The sequence below is a fragment of the Chrysochloris asiatica genome, unplaced genomic scaffold (genome assembly GCF_000296735.1).
Source record: "Chrysochloris asiatica unplaced genomic scaffold, ChrAsi1.0 scaffold00058, whole genome shotgun sequence".
In the NCBI taxonomy this organism is placed as follows: Eukaryota; Metazoa; Chordata; class Mammalia; order Afrosoricida; family Chrysochloridae; genus Chrysochloris; species Chrysochloris asiatica.
In genome coordinates this window covers 3,076,871-3,090,799 of record NW_006408576.1, presented here as the reverse complement: position 1 = coordinate 3,090,799, position 13,929 = coordinate 3,076,871, and the positions used below count along the sequence as shown (strand labels likewise).

The window sequence follows — 13,929 nt, the reverse complement described above, 5'->3', positions numbered from 1 at the left end:
TTAAAGAAATTTGGAGTCCTGGTGTGACTCTGTGGGCTAATGCATCAGACTGCAAAGTTGTTTGAACCACAAGGTATGTGATTCAAGCTCACCACTTGCTCCTTGGAAATCCTATACAGAGTTGCTATGGGTTGGAATCGACTTGACAACACTTAACAACAACAACAAATTACAATTTGAAAAATAGACTTTAAAGCAAAAACCAGCATAGGAGACAAAGACATTATCTCATGATTAAAGGGTCAATTGAACAAGAGGACATAACCATAAAAATATCTATGCTCCCAATAAAAGAGCCTCAAAATACATAAATAATACTCTAATAGAACTGAAGAAAGAACTAGACAACTCTATAATAATAGCTGTTATGAAGTGCCATTCAGTCAGTTTCAACTCATAGTGATCCTATATAGGATTTCCAAGGAGCAGCTGGTAGGTTTGAATTGCTCACCTTGTGATTTACAGTCCGGTGCTGACCTAATAGCACCGCATTTGTTGTTGTTGTTAAGTGCTGTTGAATCAGTTTCGACTCATAGCAACCTTTTTATGGTTTCCAAGGAGTATTTGGTAGATTTGAACCACCAACCGTGCAGTTCAAACTGACCGTGGGTCCAGCTCATTATCCTGTTACACCATGCCATGGTAGGAGATTTTAATGCATCACTTTCAATGAAGGGCAAAACTCAATAAAGACATAAAATAACTAAACAACACCATCAATTAACTTGAGCTCACAGATTTTTACAGAGTACTCAAATGTGACATCAGGATTGGAGGAAGACTCATTAACAACCTGAGATATGCAGATGATACCTCCGTTCCTGAAAGTGAAGAGGACTAAAAATGCTTACTGATGAAGATCAAAAACCATAGCTTTCAGTATGGATTGCATCTCAATGTAAAGAAAACAAAAAATCCTCACCACTGGACAAATAAACAATATTCTTATCAATTGAGAAAAAATTGAAGTTGTTAAGGACTTCATTCTTCTTGGATCAACTACCAACACTCATGGAAGCAGCAGTCAAGAAATCAAACGACATTTTGCATTAGGTAAATCTGCTGTGCAAGATCTTTTTAAAGTGTTGAAGAGCAAAGATGTCAGCTTAAGGACTAAGGTGCGCCTGACCCAAGCCATGGTATTTTCAATGACCTCATATAGATGGGAAAGCTGGACAGTGAATAAGGAAGACAATAAAGAATTGTTGCTTTTGCGTTATGGTGTTGGAGGAGAATCTTGAAAGTGCCATGGGCTGCCAAAAGAATAAACAAATCTGTTTTGGAAGAAGTACAGCCAGAGTGCTCATTGGAGGCCAGGATGGCCTTCTCTCATACCTCGAACATATTGTGAGGAGGGTCCAGTCACTGGAGAAGGATATCATGTTTGGTAAGGTGGAGTGTCAGAGAAAAGGAGGAAGACCTCCAGCAAGATGGATTGGCCTAGTGGCAGCAACAATGGGCTCAAATGTGGTAACAATTGTGATGTTGTTCGGAGCAGGGCAGTGTTTCCCTCTGTTGTACATAGGGTTGCTATGAGTCAATACTGACTTGATGGCACTTAATAACAACAACAACCCAACAACAGAACAATGCATATTCTTTTCTAGTGCATATGGCACATTTCCCAAAATAGACTACATGCTAGACCACAAAGTGAGAATTAATAATTTAAAAAATTGAAAAACTGCAAACCATCTTTTCATATAACAATGCTTTAAAATGAGAAATTAACAATAGATAAATCAAGGTAGAAAGTAAAATATATGGAAATTGAATAACACAACTTTAAAAAGTTACTAGGAAATAGATAAAAAAAACAATGGGATCAAGAAGTTCTTGAATCAAATAAGAATGAAAACAAAGCATACCAAAGCCTTTGGAACACAGCAAAATCTAAAGTAGCAGGGCAATTTATATTAATAAACACAAAATCCAAAAAGAAGACAGAACCAAAATCAACACATTAACACATCTCTAATAATTAGAAAAAGACCAGCAAAGTAGGCCTACAGTTAACAGAAGAAAAGAAATAATAAAAATTACAGCAGAAATAAATGAATTAGAAAAAAAAAAATATCAAGAATCAACAAGACAAGAAGTTCTTTCTTTGAAAGGATTAGTGACATTGACAAATCGACAAATCTAACAAAATAAAAGAAGAAGCAAACATGTATTATAAACAATATAGGTGATGTCACAAAAGAACCAATGGAAATAAAAATGATAACAGAATTCTATGAGGAACTGTACTCCAATAAATCAGAAAATTTGTAAGAAATGGGCCAATATTCAGAACAACAAAACCAAACCGCTGAAACTAACACATAATGAATTAGAAAACTTGAACAAACCCATAACAAAAGAAGACATTGATCATGCATTTAAACCATCCAACAAAAGACAAATCTGGGCACAGATGGCTTTGCTGGTGTATTATACTAGGCGTTCAGAGAGAAGCTGACACCAGTTCTACTTACACTATTTCAGTACATAGAAATGGATGAAAAATTCCTGAATACATTTTATGAAGCAAGCATAACTCTCATACAAAAACCAGGCTAAGTCATCACTAGAAAAGACCATTATAGATCAGTATGTTTCATGGACATAGCTTCAAAAATTCTCAACAAAATCCTAGCCAATAGAATTCAGCAACACATCAAAAAATAATACATCATGACCAAGTGGGATTCATACCAGTGATGAAAGTGTGGTTCAATATTAGAAAAACAATGTAATCCATTATATACAAAACAAAGGAAAAGAATCACATGAGCATATTAATTGATGCAGAAAAGGCATTTGACAAAATTCAGCACACATTCCTAATAAAAGCAATCAACAAAATAGGAATAGAAGGGAAATTCCTCAACATAATTAAAAGTATAAACACTAATACCAACAGCCAACATTGCTCTCAATGTAGCGACACTGAAAGCATTGTGTTTGAAAACAGGAGACAGACAAGGATGTCCTTGATCTCCACGTCCATTCAATATTGTGTTAGAAGTATTTTATTAAATGCCTTCGAGTCAGGTCTGACTCATTGTTACTAGGTGTCATCCAGTCAGTACTGACTCATAGCAACCTTATACACAACAGAACAAAACACTGCCCTGTCCCATGTTAACCTCACAAGTGTTGCTACTCCCAAGCCTATTGCTGCTGACAATGTGGAAATCCATCTCATTGGGGGGGTCTTTCTCTTTTTCTCATACCCTCCACTTCACCAAATATAATGTCCTTCTCCAGAGATTGGCTGCTCCTGATAATCTGTCTGAAGTATGAAAGACAAAGTCTGACCATCTTGGCTCCCAAAGGGCATTCTGGCTGTACTTTATCCAACGTAGATCTGTTTGTTCTTTAGGCAGTCCATGGTACTTTTAGTATTCTTCTCTAACACCATAACTCAAATGCATCAATTCTTCTACAGTCTTCCTTATTCACTGTCCAACTTTCAAATACATATGAGGTTACTGCACCTTAGTCAGATGTACCTTAGTCCCCAAACTGATATCTTTGTTCTTTAATACTTTAAAGAGGTCTTATGCATCAGATTTGCCCAATGCAATACAAGGTTTGATTTCTTGACTGCTGCTGTCATGAGTGCTGATGATTGATTCAGGGCAAAATGAAATATTTCACAACTTCAAACTTTTCTCCGTATGGATGTTGTTTATTGGTCAAGTTATAAGGATTTTTATTTTCTTTACATTGAGGTGCAACCCATAACGAAGGCTGCAGTTTTTGACCTTCATCAGTAAGTATTCTAAATTCTCTTTGCTTTCAGCAAGCAAAATATCACCTGCATATTGCAGGTTATTAATGAGTCTTCCTCCGATCCTGATGCCATATTTTTTTTCATATAATTCAGCTTTTCAGATTATTTGCTCATTATACAGATTGAGTAAGAACAGAGAAAGAATACAACATGGGCGCAACCTTTCCTGATTTTAAACCGTTTGGTGTTCCCTTGTTCTGTTTAAACAATTGTGTCTTGGTATATGTACAGGTTCCTCCTGAGCACAATTAAGTTTTCCAGAATATTCATTCATTGCAATGTTGTCCACAGTTTGTCATGATCCACACAATTGTAAGCCTTTGCATAGTCAATAAAGCACAGGCAGACATCTTTCTGGAGTCCTGCTGTGGCACTGTGGGTTAATGTGCTGGGCTGCAAAGTCCATTTGATCCTCAAGGTAGGAGTATCAAGATCACCAGACACTCCCCCAGAAACCTTATACAGGGTCACTATGGGTAGAAACCAATTCAACAACAACAACAAACACCTTTCTGGTATTCTCTGCTTTCAGCCAAAATCTATCTCACATGAAAAATTGTCTTCCTCATTCCATGTCCTCTTTTGAGTTTGTCTTAAACCTCTGGAAGTTCTCTGTGAATGTATGGTTGCAGCAGTTTTTGTATTATCTTAAGCAAAATTTTACTTGCATGCGATATTAATGATACTGTCTGATGATTTCCACATTCCATTAGGTCACCTCTGTTTCAAATGGGCACAAATAGTGATCTCTTCTATCAGTTGGCAAGGTAGTATTCCAAATTTCTTGTTATAGATTAGTGAGTGCCTCCAGTACCACATCAGTTTATTAAAGGATTTTAGTTTGTATTCCATCAATTCCTGGTGCCTAGTTTTTTTTGTGTTTTTTTGCCAATACCTTAAGAGCACCTTGGACTTTGTCCTTCAGTATCATATGCTACCTCTTGAAATGGCTGAACATCGACCATATCTTTTAGGAACAGTGACTCTGTATATTCCTCCCACTTCTTTTGATGTATTCTGCATCATTTGATAGTTTGCCCATAGAATCATCCAATATAGCAAGTCAATCCTTGAATTTTTTTCTTCAGTTCCCTCAGCTTGAGAAATGCTGAGCATCTTCTTTCCTTTCGCTTTATAATTCAGGTCTTTGCATATTTCATTATAATATTTGACTTTGTCTTCTCAAGCTGACCTTTGAAATTTTCTATTTAGCTCTAGTACCTCCTCACTTCCACTATTTGCTTTAGCATCTCTATGCTGGAGAACAAATTTCAGAGTCTCTTCTAACATCCATTTTTGCCTTTCCTTCTTTCTTGTCATCTTAATGGCCTTTTGCTTTTTTCCTGCATGATGTTCTTGATGTCATCCCAAAGATCTTCTGATCTTCGATCTTTAGTGCCTAATGCATCAAATCTGTTTTTCAGATGATCTCTAAATTCAGGTGGGACATGTTCAATTTGATATTTTGGCTCTTGTGGACTTATTTTAATTTTTTTCAGCTTCAATCTGAACTCGCTTATCAGCAATGGATGGTCTGTTCCACAGTCTGCCCCTGGTCTTATTTTGATTTAGAGTTTTTCCAACAACTCTTTCCACAGATGTAGCCAGTTGGATTTCTGTGTATTCCATCTGGTAAGGTCCATGTGTATAGTCATCTTTTATGTTGTTAAAAAGGTATTGCAATAAAGAAGCCATTATTGGTGTTGCAAAATACTATCATGTGATCTCAACATTGTTTTTATCACCAAGTTTATATTTTCCAACTATTGATCCTTCCTCTTTGTTTTCAACATTTGCATTCCAATTGCCAGTAATTATCAACACATCTTGATTGCATGTTTGATTAATTTCAGACTGAAAAAGTTGGTAGAATTCTTCAATCTCATGGCTTTAGTGATTGGCACATAAATTTGAATAATAGTTGTATTAACAGGTCTTCCTTGTATACGTATGTATATTACCCTATTGCATATAGCACTGTACTTTAAGGTCCATCTTGATATATTCTTTTTGATGATGAATGTGACACCATTCCTCTTCAACTTTTCATTCCTGGCATAGTTAACCATCTGATTTTTACATTCAAAATGACCAGTACCAGTCCATTTCAGCTTATTAATGCCTCAGATACTGATATTTATGTGTTCCATTTCATTTTTGACAATTTCTAATTTTCCTAGATTCAAACTTAGTAATTCCATGTTACAATTATTAATGGATGTTTACAGCTGTTTCTCTTCATTTTGAGTTGTTTCCCATCAGCAATGAAGGTCTTGAAAGATTTATTTCATTCATATCATCACAGTCACCTCTACTTTGAGAAGGCAGTTCTTTCCCAATTGTTTCTGAGAGCCTTCCAACCCAAGAGGCTCATGTTCCCACACTGTATCTGACAATATTCTGGTGGCCTTTATCATTCAATATTTAGTATTCTGGCACTGACTGTGTTCTACTGCTATTCATAAGGTTTTCAGTGACTAAATATTCAGAAATAGCCCATCTCTCCCTCTCCTTCTTCCTAGTCTGCCTTCATCTGGAATCTCACCTGAATCTGTCCACCACGGGTGACCCTGCTGGTATTTAAAATACATGTGGCATAACTTCCAGAGTCACAGCAATACACAAGCCACCATAGTATGACAAACTGACAGACAATGCATAGCAACCCTGAATAGGGTTTCCTAGGAGCAACTGGTGAGTTTGAACCCTCGACCTTGCAATTAAAACCAAACTTGTGGTCCAGTGTTTATCCTATAATGCCACGCTGGTATTCCCTGAAAGTATTAGAGCTGTAAGGCAAGGAGGGGAAATTAAAAGCATACAAATTGGTCTGGTATGGCACTGGACTAAGAATTGGAGTGCTAGCTGACATTTCAGCAGTCCAAATTCATTAACTTCCTTAAGAACCCTATACAAGGTTGCTATGAGTCAGAACTTACTTTCTAACACATAACAAATTGGCAAAGAAATAGTACTCTATTTTCAGATGATATGATCCTATACACAGAAAATCCCAAAGAATCAGCAAGAAAATTATTGAAATTCATTTATGATTCAGCAAAGTCATAGGATACAAGATCAATATAAAGAAATCTGTTGAATTTTTGTACACTAATAAGAGCAGCTCTGAAAAGGAAATCTGCCAGGGACTTGTCTCGACATAGCTGTGTTGTTCACGAGTGTTTGGTTCACGAGGGGGGGAGATCCAGCGGCGATAGAGATAGCAAAAGAGACACAGAGACGCAAAGAGAGAGACAAAGAGACACTCCGAAACCAGAGTGAATGCTGGACTGGCATCAGGCAGATCCTGCATTGCAAACATCTCAGCCACGAAGGCCGTAATATCCTGCATAGTAAACATCTTAGCTAAACAGGCAGTATGGTTGCAAGGCTGGACTGTACCCCTTGCATGCTGTAACACACTCCTTGCCAGTCGTAATGCCCCTGGATTCGTTCTGCACCTTCCTTTTATTTAGGGGAGGTACTTTACACAAAGCTAGGAGGGGACTAAGACAAGATACAGCTGTCAATCTTATTTTTCCAGACCTTCAGGCAACTTTACATCATACTCTGTAGGTTCTAATCTCACAACCGCAACTTGGTTTCTCAAGCTTAATTAACATACCTTTTAGCACCTAGCCTCAAATGGATTGTGTCAGCTGCCCAGCCCAGGTTCTTCAGGAAAAGAGGCGCCTGGGTGAATAGGCAGCACCTGGAAACACTTTAGGGAGGGCATTCCTACTGCCCTTGGAACAAACCAAGGAGCCACCCAATTTACCTTGAATGAATTCTCTGAGGGAAGAACTTTGCCTGTTTAGAATTTTACAGTCTTGACTTTTAGGAAAATATTACATTTATCTGTGTATATCAAGGGCTTCATGTCTGCAATTAATAAAAAAAAAATTTTTATTAACTGCCAGGTGGCTAGACCTGTTACACTTGGGCCTATAGGGCCTCGAACCTCTGACCAGGCCTTCACGGTCTGCAACAGAAATCAGGAAAACAACAACCTTTACAATAACCATCCAAAAGTTGAAATACTTAGAAATCTAACCAGAGAAACAAAAGACCCATGCAAAGAAAATTACAAAATACTACTACAGAAAACCAAGTGACTTACAAAATTGAAAGAATATCCCATGTTCATGTATCTGTCAGTTTATTGCACTGTGTTGGCTTTCATATCACTGGGATGCTGAAAGCTTTGACAGCTGTTTTGAATACAAGCAGAATCATCCATAGTGAACAGATATTAACAGAGCTTGCAGACTAAGACAGACTCAGAAGAAGGAGAGACATACTACTTCCAAATGGTTGTTGTTGCTATTGTTGTTAGGTGCCTTCAAATCGGTCCTGACTGGTAGCAACATTATGCACAACAAAATGAAATATTGCCTGGTCCTATGCCAACCTCACAATCATTGCTATGCTTGAGCCCATTGTTACTGCCACTGTGCCAATCCATCTTGTTGAGGGTCTTCTTATTTTTCCCTGGCCATTTTTCTTTACCAAGCATGATGTCCTTCTCTAGGGACTAGTCCCTGCTGATAATATGTCTGAAGTATGAGAGACAAAGTCTGGCCACTCTGGCTTCTAAGGAGCATTCTGGCTGTACTTCTTTCAACACAGATTTGTTTGTTCTTGTGGTGGTTGGTCCATGGTGCATTCAATATTCTCCTCTAACACCATAACTCAAATAAATCAGTTCTTTTATGGTCTTCTTTATTCATTGTCCCACTATTACATGCATATGAGGTTGTTGAAAACACCTTTTCAATATGACCCAAATGCTTGGGTCAGGTACAAGTAGTCACTGAAAACCTTATGAATACAAGGGAAACATTCTCAGACAGCACCAAAATATTGAATATTGTACTTGGTGAAGAGCACCAGAATATTGTCAGATTTAGTGCTGGAAAAAAAGCCCCTCCATTTAAAGACACTCAAAATATGACTGGGGAAGAGCTACCTCCTAAAAGTAGAGTTGACTTTGATGATGCAAATGAAGTAAAGTTTTGGGACATTCATTTTCTGATGGGGTACAATTGAAAATGAGAAGAAACAACTGGAAACATCCATTAATAATTGGAACATGGAATATATTAAGACTGAACTAGTGAAAAAATAGGGAATAGAAGCAAATACTGTTGAATGGTGATGTATGGAGGGGATTGTAATCATTGCAATGATATGCAATACAATAGGATGAGTGCAAAACTGATGTTCTCCCATGTAAACTATAGGTCAATGCACAATAAAAGCTTTTTTTTTTTAAAAAAAGCTTATTAAAACATTTTATTTAACAACAAAACATGCAATTTAATTCTCTGTATAGCATGACTTTTTCTTGTTATTTTTCTATCTTATCTCTTTACCCCTTTTCATTTTTGGTTCCACTAGTAGGCATTTGTGGAACAATGTAAAACTTCTACACAAGAAGAAAAGATTTGTTTACTAATTTTCAGTTCCTCTAGCAAAATTAACAGTGCCCTAGGAACTCCCATTTAGAGGATGTGTGCAGTGAAAGAAATGGCAAGAAAACAGCTTATGTAAATAGCATAAATAAGCATTCACAAGCAGGATGTTATGACAGACTGTAAAATCTCTCAATTTAATTTCTATAATTTAAGAATCACCTTTTGGAAAAAAGAAAAATAATAATGCTCCTTATAATAGGGGAAAAAAAAAAGGAAAAAAATTCTCCTTATGAATTATTAGGCTTAAATTTTTTAAAAGATCTCAAAATTATCTTTTTCTCTTTCTTTTATTAATAGAAAGCTTTTATTGTGAATTGAGTGATAGTTTAAATGGGAGAACCAAAATTATATTTTAATATACTAATAATTTTTAACTGAAAAATTAAAAAGAATGAATCTAGGAAATTTTAAAGTTATAAAAAATTCAATAGAATGCATAAACATTGACATGCTAGTCATTAATGAGCTGAAATAAACTGCCACTTGTCATTTTCAAATCTAACAATCACATGTTTATTATTCCAGGAATGACAAATTACAGAGGAATGCTCTCTCATTCATCATCAAAAAGAATATTTCAAGATCTGTCTTGAAGTATAATACTGTGTGTGATAGGATAATATCCATACACCTACAAGGAACACCAGCTAATACCACTATTATTCAAATATATGCACCAACCACTAAAGTCAGTGATGATGAAATTGAATAATTCTACCAACTTCTTCAATCTGAAATTGATGATGAAACATGCAATAAAAATATATTGATAATCACTGCTGATTTGAATTCAATATTTTGGGCTGAAAAAATCCAAAGAAAATGGAAGGAATATACACAGTCACTGTACCAAAATGAAATGGTCAATGTTCAGCCATGTCAAGAGGTATCATATAACCAAAACCCAATGGTATTGAAAGAGTAAGTGACACTGAAGCCTCTGACAAAGAACAAGACTCCAGAATTGATGGAATACAAATTGAAATCTTTCAACAAACAGCTACTGCACTGAAGCCACTCACTCATCTATGCTAAGAAATTTGGAAGACAGTTACCTGGCCAACTGATTGGAAGAGATCTATATTTGTGCCCATTCCAAAGAGAGGAGGCCCAATGGAATATGGAAATCATAGAACAATATGGTTAATATCACCACATAAAATTTTACTAAAGGCAACTCAAACAGGCTACAACAATACATTTGCAAAGAACTGACAGAGGTTTATGCCAGATTCAGATGAGGACGTAGAATGAGGGGTATTGTTGCAGATATCAGATGGATCTTGGCTGAAAATGGAGACACCATAAAGTTGTTTAACTGTACTATGTTGACGATGCAAGGTTTTAAACTGTATGGATCACAACAAGCTATGGACAACAGTGTAGAAAATGCACATTTTGAACCACTTAATGGTGCTCATGAGAAACCTGTACATAGACCAAGTGGCAATTTTTCAAACAGAACAAGTGGGCAATGAAGGATTTAAAATCAGTAAGTGTGTGTACCAAGTTGTATTCTTTAACTATACTTATTCAGTCTATATACTAAGCAAAAAAACCCGAGAAGCTGTTTTAGATGAACCTCAAGGCCATTGTGCTGAGTGAAATTAGTCAATCACAAAAGGGAGAGATTATATGAAACTACTATTGTAAAACTTTAAGGAAAGCTTTTCATACTAAAAGAATTATTATTTGATGGTTGCTATAGGTGTGAGGGAAAATAGAATAGTCCACTGACTAGAAGGTAGACACATGTTAACTCAGGTGGCAGAAAGGGCAATATACAATAAGAGGAAGGTTGGCATAAGGATAATGAAGACAGGTGAAGACAATGAAAGGTATGTAAGGGATAAAAGGCATAAAGGTAAATAGTTTAATATACACAATTGTGAAACAACAGTATTCTGTGAGTAGATACATGGACAGATATACTGGTTGAATGAACATGGGAGGTACGGTGGAATATATCTACAAATATAGAAGATTTTGAAAGAGTATTACTTCTACATAGGTAATTACCTTTCCTGAAAACACACATATTAATGTGGTGGCATAGACTGGGTATAAAATTATGAAAACCTCTTAGGTATTATCAAACATCTCAAGGCAATGGATTCCTGGGACTGTAGGTTCAGGACCATAGTCCCAGGGGACATCTTGGTCATTAGGCATAGCATAGTTCACAAAGACATTGTTCTATATCCTACTTTGGTAAGTAGCATTTGGCATTTTGAAAGTTCATGAGCAGCCATTCAAAGTATAACTATTGGTCTCTCCATTTGCAGAAGAAAGAAAAGTGATGAAAATTGAAGATGCTTGGAATCAACTAATCCAATTGACTAATAGAGCATCAGTCAACATGACTGAGACCAGAAGAACGAAATGATACCAGCTACCCCTACCAACTGCTTTAGAAGGGATCACATTAGAAAGTTCTGAAAAGGGTGGGTGAAAATGTGAAACAAAATTCAAAGTTTTAACAAATATCAGATTTACTGGTCAGAAAGAGAGTGGAGGAACCTGAAACCATGGTCCTTGCCCACACTTCAAGTCTAGAAAGTACTCCCCCTTATGCTCTAATTTTCAACCAAGCAGTATACAGGTACATAGACAGAACAACAACACTAGTAAGAGATGCTCACCATGGAATTGTCAATCATTCAAGATCAGAAGGGCAGCGTTTACCTAACAAAATTGAGAAAGGATGGGAATGAGGGTGAACAGGAAATAGGAACCACAAGGGGAAGTGGGATAAATTGTTGCATGGAAGAAATTGCTATCATTGATATGAAACTAAGTGTATAATTTGTTGAAAGTAAAACTGATGATATTTTCTGTTCTCTTTATTCACAATAAAATGTTATAAAAAATTATCTTCATCTCAGAAGTCCAAAATTTCCACTATGTTGTAGAGTGTCATTTGTTTGGTGTCTTGAATTCCAAGTAAGAGACCAAGTAGACTATGAAATTGGAGAAATAGTGTGGGAGCAGATGGCAGAGTTCCTTGAATGTCAGAACAAGAGCACTGCACTATGTTCAGCCATGGAGTGCAATAATCTAGGCATGAATTGAGGAACATGTTGGATGTTACTGGCATTATAAATGGCTCAGAGAAACTAAATGTGAAATAAAATGAAATGCAACCAGGATAATTTAGCTACAGTAAAATGAGTTTGGCACCTTTTAGATGTTAAGTTGAATATCTAGACAAATACAGTGGTCTATATTCATTTATAAGGAGTTCTGGTGGTGCAGTGATCAAGTGTTCAGTTGCTAACTGAGGTTGGTGGTTTAGACCCAACAGCTGTTTCTGGGAGACAGGTGTGACAATCTACTTCCATAAATATTCATGGAAACACTATGGGGCAATTCTACTCTATTCTTTGTTGTTGTTGTTTGCCTTGGAGTCAATTCTGACTCATAGTGACTCTGTACAGGATTTCCAAGAGTGGTTGGTGGGTGTGAACTGGAAAGATTTTTTTGTTTGTTTGTTTAATCCTAGTAGTTGGAAAGAGCTAGGCCTAGAGTAGAAGCTCCCTCGTGTTTTGGAGAATGAAGACTAGTGGATAAGCCATAAATTAAGAATCGGTGTTCACTATAAAGCAGAAAATTCTTGAGTTGTATGCAAGTGATCACAATGTTCATAAAGTTTTGTTATGACTGGCTTATTTAATGGGCACCAGTCTTTTTGTTGTAGCTGTTTGGAGGGAAAAAAAAAAAAAAAGATACATTTATGAATTCCAGCATTCATCACCATATACTCACGTAATGAACTCAGTAAACTACCTCATTGAGGGGCTAAGTAATGGGTTTCAAAAAGATATTACTTGAGAATGTAGACCGGGAAAATGGTATGGTATTTTATAGTATAATTTTCAGTTTCAAGAAGGATTATTTCAGACATTGATCTTACAGTGCTAAATAGGTGGATGTAGATACTGAAGGCCAGAGGCAACTCATCCAAGTTAAACTTCTATCTCTGGTGCCCTTTGTAGGCAAGAGAATAGATATATTGATGGATTCAGTCAAATTTGGTACAAGGAGAATAATTTAGGTCAAAGAGAGCGGTAGAGAGACTTTTGAGTGTGCCCATGTGAATGAAGCGTATCGGATGGCATTTTAATAGAAGGAACAAAGCAGATGCCCTCAGCATTACTTATAGGCAGGATAAGTAGCTGTCCATCTGTGCAATTTGAGGCACTCAAGGAAGGCTCTAGTGAGTTCCTAGTTCTGCCTCAGGAACTGATTATCAGATCATACTCATTTTGCGTCAAAGAAATTTCCCATTCAAATTCCCCAGGGGAGACAGCTAAGGCACTCCAGGCTAGAGGTCAGAACAGTAAGTCTTAGAATTGAGGTCCTCTGTGGAATTGCAGTGAAAAGCTCAAAATCCTACCAATTTAATTAAATTAAAATGACTAAAAAACCAAGTGAACCAAGAGGATCTTCAATACATATCTTTCCAGATTTATATAGACCCAAAAGGATGAAAGGTATTAAGGATATTATTGTTATTATTGCCCTCTAGTTGGTTCCAACTCATAGTGACCCTACATAGGATACCCAAGGACTCCTTGATGAATATCAACAACCGACCTTGTGATCTAAACTGACCTTGAGGTCCAATGCATTATCCTACAGTGCCACACCAGGACTCCTGGTAAGGATATA

The 13,929-nt window shown here is 36.6% G+C and overlaps 1 protein-coding gene across 2 annotated transcripts in view; it reads right to left on the bottom strand.

Annotated features, from left to right (window-relative positions):
* The window catches only part of TPO (thyroid peroxidase), a 214,629-nt gene that overhangs the window by 115,576 nt on the left and 85,124 nt on the right, over positions 1-13,929 (bottom strand). The window lies entirely within an intron of this gene.